The 7632-nt window shown below is 38.7% G+C and overlaps 1 pseudogene; it reads right to left on the bottom strand.

Moving 5' to 3' along the window:
• LOC129432031 (plexin-B2-like) overlaps window positions 1-7632 on the bottom strand; it is a 56201-nt pseudogene that overhangs the window by 27066 nt on the left and 21503 nt on the right.

The raw sequence follows: 7632 nt of genomic DNA, 5'->3' as shown, positions 1-7632 counted from the left end.
TTTTGTGGGGGGTCAAGGTAGCCTTTGGAGGGGCCGCACACCGAAAAAATTTTTTTTGCACTGACAGTATACATTTTATGTACGCTGGGATCAAACCCAGTTTTGTTGTCCTTTATGCAGGTTCCTATAGCTCAGTGGTTCTCAAACTGGGGGCCGCGAGATGGTGCCAGAGGGGCCCCAGTTTTATGACATTTTATAAAATAAATTAATTTATTATGAATTCTGTGCAATTAAACCTAAAAAAATAAGACTACTAACCAACAGCACTACTTCATATCATTTCATATGTTTTGTTTAATCAAAAGTTGAGTTTTAAAACAGTTTCTTGTCATAAATTTTCTTTGGGGGGGCCGCGAAGGAATGCGCCGTACACAAGGGGGGCCGCACGCTTAAAAAGTTTGAGAACCACTGCTATAGCTCACCACCAGCAACTCCAAGGTTCAATGTAAATAATACATTTATGCATCTTATCCAAAACAAGCAATTTACAAGTTATTGCAAATACTTTCTTCGGCCGTAGCTCCTTCCAGTTTGCAGCTGCGTACGACTGGAATGAGTTACTAAAGACTCTGAAACTTGAGAACACCATCTCTCTCCCCTTTTTTAAAGCACGAGTCACGACTATCAGAGCCATTTGTTGCACATGCTGACCTATTACTAAATCATAAAACTTACCTCTGCTTGCAATGTCTCGCACATTATCTTATGGGTTGTATGCTACTTGCACAATTATGCCTAGTATTATATGCTACTTATGTAGTTGCCTGTTATTTTTAAAATAATAACTAGATACTTTTATTATAGATTATGATGCATTAGTTGTTATCTATTGATATTGTTTATTCTATTGCCCAGAAATAGACAAAAAAGACAAAAACGGTGCGTATTTTTTATAGTAGAGCCTATGCATTTTATCAGTATGTGCCCACAAAGCAATTTTTCATTTAAAAGCATAAGCGGCGTTTGGGGGGCAGGGGGACAATTGTGAGCTATTAATGAAATAGAAGTATGAAAATTCATATTTTATTTGTCTAATGTTATTATTTTAATAGGTAGACTGAGTAAATTTATTTAAAGCATATTTAAAAATTGTGAAGTCTCTCGCTATCTCAAAGTATTGCAGTTTGTTTTATTTGTCTATATCCTAGAATCGCAGCTGGACACATCCTTCCACAAGGTAGGCAGCAGTAAACGTGATGTATAATGCCAAACATGCAACATCAGTGGACACACAGTACGAGGAGTCAGACTGGCAAAAGTATGTAACATATATGAGGTAGGTATTTAGCTAGTGATACCACTACCAGTCTTAAATGTATAACTGATGATGACAAAGTTTTCTTTCTCTACATAATCAAAGGAACCCAGGCAGTAGCGTCGTTTTACAATGTTTCCATCACCATCATCAGTGGATGCCTTCTGTAGCCTGATTCTCAGATTTGCAGCAAAAATTTGATTTCCCCATTTATTGGAATGCTGTGCATGTATTTAAGTATTTTAGTAACTGTGTTATATAAAGTAGTATTTGTTAGGATTTTCAGAGACGAACCCAAGCGCAGACGTAGATGAACAACAAACATTTTATTAAATATAAAACAAGAAAACAAAACCCACGATGGGCAAACAACAACAATAAACTGAACAAAAGACAGGATTAACACAGGACTTAACTAACTAGACTTAACTACAAAGACAATAACAAGCAACTGGACTATGACTAAAATACACAAAACAAACTTCAGGGTACTCACAATAACAGGACAAAATGGACCAGTACAAGACACCAAACACAAGGACTTTAAACAGGGAGAAAATAATGAGGCTGAAATGAATGACAAGTAAGGGAGTGGGTAAAAAGTGACGAGACCCGGGAAATGCGCGGTCAGAATAAACCAATATAAAAGCCACGCATCTCCCACATGAAACAGTGGCTATGTTTACATGCACAAAATTGTGTCAATCCGATTGAATTTAATACAATTGAAGGTTACGACGATACAGTTTACATGCACCGTAAACACTGAAATCTGATTTACATGTTCGTTTACATTTACATTCTATAGAATCCGAACCAAACGTCTGCGCAAGCGCACAGCCATGGTTGCCAGATTCGCGTATCAGAACCATCCCAAATGGACATTCAAAACTAACCCAAAAGCATCCCAATGACTATTCACAGCCCAAATATCAATAACTAATGAACGAAATACTTTCATCTTTAACCCGCACAAAAAAAAAAACTACTGGTGGAACAGTTTAGCTCAAATCTAAACTCGAAACAAAGCAGAGGACTTGGCAACGCCTCGCTCTCGTTGAGTTCACGCTTCATCTCGGGATTAAAGTCAAAGCGGAGTTTGAGAAAGTTGTTCTTAAGAAGTTTTCAGATATAGGTTATGAAAACAGACTTTTCAAAAGGCACAACGCTATTTTATTGCTTTAAGTAGTCTAATGTTTTAAAAGTAAACATAAACGCGGCAGAATGTACATCGCGTGACCCCAGTAACCTTACCTTAATAATGCGTGATGCCACTGCCTTGCTATTGCGTGTCTGTGATGAGAATTATGTGATAAAAGAGTTTAATATAAGACAGCAACTTATTTGGTTGCATGTACACGTACCTACTGTACTGTCAGAACCCTGCCATGCTGAACTAGATCTAAATACAAAACAGGAATCTGGCAGGATCCTGACAAGTATTTACATTTACAATAAATGTATTGCTTGTTTATATTTTTACAGGTTGTACCTTGCAGCCATCCATTACAATGAAATGCAGGTGACCAAGCAGTAACAAAAGCAGGAGAGGGAAAGTACAAGGTTATGTTCCCAAAGTCTAAAAGGGGGAAATACAGTGCAAGGCCAGTAAAAACACAAGTGACATACTGTAAGCATTAATACTTTTATTTCCAATATATTCACAAAAAATACTTAAAAACAGTTTTTACAGTTATGTGGATGACCTGATCAGGCTTGTGTTTGAGGATAAGCTGAAGGAAATCCCGATTGCAATGGACCTACAACACAGTTTGAGAGACCTTCAAAGGATGACGTGATTGGATGCCATCTCATGCGCTTCAGTGTTTTTTTCTGAAGAAAAAAAAAACAATAAAACCATTACAGAAAATTCTAATGGTTTTCATTAAAATACGAACCATTAGCTTTTTCCATTAAAACCACTACACTGTAGTGTGTTTTGGGCCATATTCCATTAGAACCAATACATAGAACCAATATAACCAATAAATACCATTAGAGACCAACAAAGACCAATACACTGTAGTGTGTTTTGGGCCATATTCCATTAGAACCAATACATAGAACCAGTAGAATCAATACATACCATTAGAGACCAACAAAGACAAATACACCGTAGTGTGTTTTGGGCCATATTCCATTAGAACCAATAAAATTCCCAATAAAACCAATACAAATTTCTGTGATGTGTCTATTGATTTTTTTAGCAGGGGGTCGTCGGAAGTCAACATACTGACCAGTCTTATCAGAAAACTCCAAGCGTATCTGGAGAACAACACACGACGGGATGATAACCGTATAGTATTGTCTTAGATATCACCACTGACAAGCTGCAGCTACGCAAGCAGCCACCACTCTACCCAGTAGTACATTTGCCTTGCGGCCCTGACAACATCCTCTGTCCATATGCATCAATGCTGAGGACAGTAACGAACCATCTGCAGTCCTACCATCATGATCCAACTGACAATTGCACCGAATTTTTACACCCGAATTCCTACGACGACAGCGGGGACTGTAACGTCTGGCTGCTTGCCATGACTTTTGGATCTGATTCAAGGTTGCATTATGATATCATAACTAAATTTCCTTCTTAATCTACTAGGGTCTCTTGATATCAACCTCTGTTCCTAATAGGGTCAAACTCCCCTGAAAGCATCCCAGCCATCTTGTTTATGGCCCTTTTTGAACCTCAACAGATAGCTGATAAGGTGTGAATGGTCCTGCAGAGACGCAAGGAATGTCTTTGAGACCATACGAAAAACTCTTTTAGGTCTTGTCTGCACATTTATTCATGTGTGATGTATGTTGGTCCCCTCTTTTTGAAACCTTTTTAATAACCTGTATTCTCATTTACAATTGAGTTTCTATAACTAGTCTGGATTACCTACGACAAGTAGAGATGTTTAGTTTGTTATTCATACATCTGAATAATGTAACCATTCATATTTGGTATCAAACTGTTCACCTTCCAATTTCTACGTCATTAATAGATATGGTATGAAGATAGGACATTTCATTTTCTTTATTTCATGATCATGACTGAAGTTTTGCAAAGGAGCCTAGAGGCAATAAAAGATGCAAAACGTACAGTTAAGGGGACAAACAACTGTCCCCTGCTCAGCTCTGATTGGTCGATTCAAAGTTGGATGGGCATGCCCTTCTCAAAGGTTAAAAGTTTAAATAACATATTATGTACGATGGGAAACGTATATATTAAAATAACGTGCTAAATATTACTATAATATGTGTTCTTTTAATTACCTGTAGCAATATATTGACATGGCAATAAAGAGCACCATGGGAATGAGGACAGCTGGAATTATGATGTGCAGAGGAACCTCGCACTTACTCTCAAAGCGCACAGAGCCCACTTTCCACTCTCCGTGTCCAAACTTTATCTGCAAAAGACATGAAGCGTTAATTAAAAAAAAAAAAAAGGAAGTCTGAAGCAAAATCTTGGAGATGATAAAAGGCTTTCTAACCAAGAGATCCATGGCCTCCGAGCTGGTGTCTCTGCGATGGCGACTGGAGGTGGATTTAGGAGGCCTGGAGGGGGCAACGAGGAACAGCTTATCATATTCCAACACCATTACATTGCAAAGCGCGTCGCCCACGAACGCCTGGGCCTCTTGGGCAGTCATGGCTCTGTTGAAACCATGACCCTGAAAGAAAGCAGACAGAACGTTACTCAAACCAAAAAATCTGCTTTGGTACACATAGACAACTTTGTAACATGTACTAAATAAAACCAGGCATGCATACAATCAACTTAAAAACGTACATTGTCACGTATCACACATTTTAGTTTACCACAAATGACAAAAATGTATAGATTACACTACGAGTGTGTATGTGACCAAAGTACTTATAGTAGAAATATTTACAGTAACATAGATGATGGAGCCTTCTGTGATGATTTTATCCCCCATGTCAGTGAAAGTGGGATCAGGGTGGTAAACGAAGTTCGTTAGGACCTCCTCCAGGTTGTCCAGCTTGATGCTTATTTTTAAGGGCTGGTCTTCGTAATCCTTTGGCACTTTTGGAGACAGGAACTCCAGAATCGTCTCGTTCTTGCTACTAAACTCCTGAACAAACTGTGGGATTTAAAAGCACATTTTAGTAGTCTAAGCACACAGCGATAAAAACAAAGATGATGAAGAAAAGTGAAACTGAAGAACACAATCAAAAGAAGAATAAGCAAGCGCTGACATTTCTCAACATTTGATGACAGAATAAAAGTGAATTATTGAGATATAAGGATAACTTTAAAGATAAGGTGCTCTTCTCCTACCGTAACATTGGGCGGCTCGCCGGTCGAATCGTCAGAAGAGGGCAGCACCAGCATGGTGGCTCTCTGCACTTGACCAAATCCTGATCCCTCCACCGTGATCTTACGGCCTCCACAAAGAACACACAAACCGACATAGACGTGTGGCACATACGGGTGTTGTATACGATCACCTATTCGTTCAATAGCTCGAAATGGGACTCACCAAAGAAAGCTAGACTGTGGACCATACTTTGTAATTTTGGGATTGGGCGAGTATTCAAATCCGTTTTTAACTTCTTTAACGGTCACCTTGCCATACTTCACGCTGACGGTCAACTTTTCCAATGGAATCTTTTGGCCTTTATATGGGCCCGTCTTGCAGGTAATCTCCTGGCCGAATGTCACCCTGCAACAGAAAAAGTGATCAGGAATACACAAATATCATCTGCTTCAGTTCTCTCAAAAATCTACTGAAAGCCGGTTCCTCACACTTCACAAGGCTCTCCTCCGACAAGGATGCTGATGTCATCTTTGCTAGCCGTGTCCAGATTTTCTCCTGTAATGGTGATGAGGGTTCCCCCAGCTTGAGGCCCATTAGAAGGGGTCACGTTTTGGGGATCAGGATCCTGGAGTACACAACAAAAGTCTCTGTGAATGTTTACTCTCATCGTTGTTTGTATATTTATTGATAATGCAAAAAATGCATATTTGTCGAATGCATAAAAGAAAAACAATCCCTCGATTTGTAGAAAACACTGTAAATAGGCATACTCAGAGAAAGAGGTTACCCTGTAAGTGAACTTTACAGTAGACAGTCCCCGTCGTCCTCCATCAACCTCCACTTCCACTGGCCCGTCCAGGCTGTGAGGGAATGATGGGGGGAAAGGCCCGATCTCACAGACAACACTGTGAGAAAAAACAAGTGAGGATAAACATAATTCCCAAATAGATATTCTGGTACAAGATGCATTTCAAATATACGCTACAGTGGTCTCCAACATGGTTCCCACGGGCACTAGGTTGCCCGCAGGGAGTCTGTGAGTTGCCCACCAAAGCACATTCTATTAATAACCTCAATTTTAATATTTATTCATTACATATTTTTATTTTAGCTTGGCTTTTTTATGTATGCTAACATTTTTAACAATGATAAAACGTATCAACAAGTAAAATAAAATAAAATCAACAAGAGAGAGACCCATGCGCTACATAATGCTACTGATCAATATACTGTGATAATGCAACCCAAGTAGGGTATAGGGTTATTTATGACCCAAATGTTGGGTTTGTCCATATTTGTCCCAACTATGGGTTGAAACAAGAGTATATTACCTAGTAGACACAGAGTATCTCTCAGGTTGATGGGTACATGGCACATTTGCCACAGTAATACTTTTAATATCTTCCTGCTTGATGCCCAAGTTGGAGCCCTTTATTGTAACAGAGATCTGGCCATCCATTGGTCCGTACCGTGGGATAATCTTAAACAAAAGCATAGAGAAAGTTTAGGGAGACACTCTGCAACATTTATACTTTTTGAAGCGTCTGTGTTCAAGCTATTTTTACACGCTTTTGGCAAACAGTGAGATGTTTTAGGTTGAGCTGATATAGGTTGAATGGCAATGTACGGGTCATGATGAAAATGTAAATATTTTTATTTAAAACATTTAAAAAAAAATTAACACATACTAGATTATTAATGAACAAACAAATACTGTACCTCTAATGAAAATAGCTGCATGATGAAGTGAAACTAAAGGGTTAATAAACGTAAACTGAAAGCAGATTTGTAGAATGTCTGGCGAACGATGATAGACAGTGCGAAGATTGTAAAAACTGATTATTTCCCACTATTAATTACATTATCTTAAAGAAGAGTAACTACTGTAACATGTAAATGCACATAAATGACTTGAGCAAGAACGCTCAACAATTATATCAAATCAACAGGCACGTGAAACCTAGCTAGCAGGTTGCTCAAACAACAAAAATCACCAGTTAACTTACGCAGTTAAGTATGCTATATGCCATACTAGTTGGTAGCAAGTAGCATAATGCTGTGTACACACCAAACGCAAGCACTTTCGTTTTTCGTCACCCCGTG

The sequence above is a fragment of the Misgurnus anguillicaudatus genome, chromosome 1 (genome assembly GCF_027580225.2).
Source record: "Misgurnus anguillicaudatus chromosome 1, ASM2758022v2, whole genome shotgun sequence".
Taxonomy (NCBI): Eukaryota; Metazoa; Chordata; class Actinopteri; order Cypriniformes; family Cobitidae; genus Misgurnus; species Misgurnus anguillicaudatus.
Note: the sequence above shows the minus strand (reverse complement) of the source record. Positions and strands in the feature narration are given on the sequence as shown.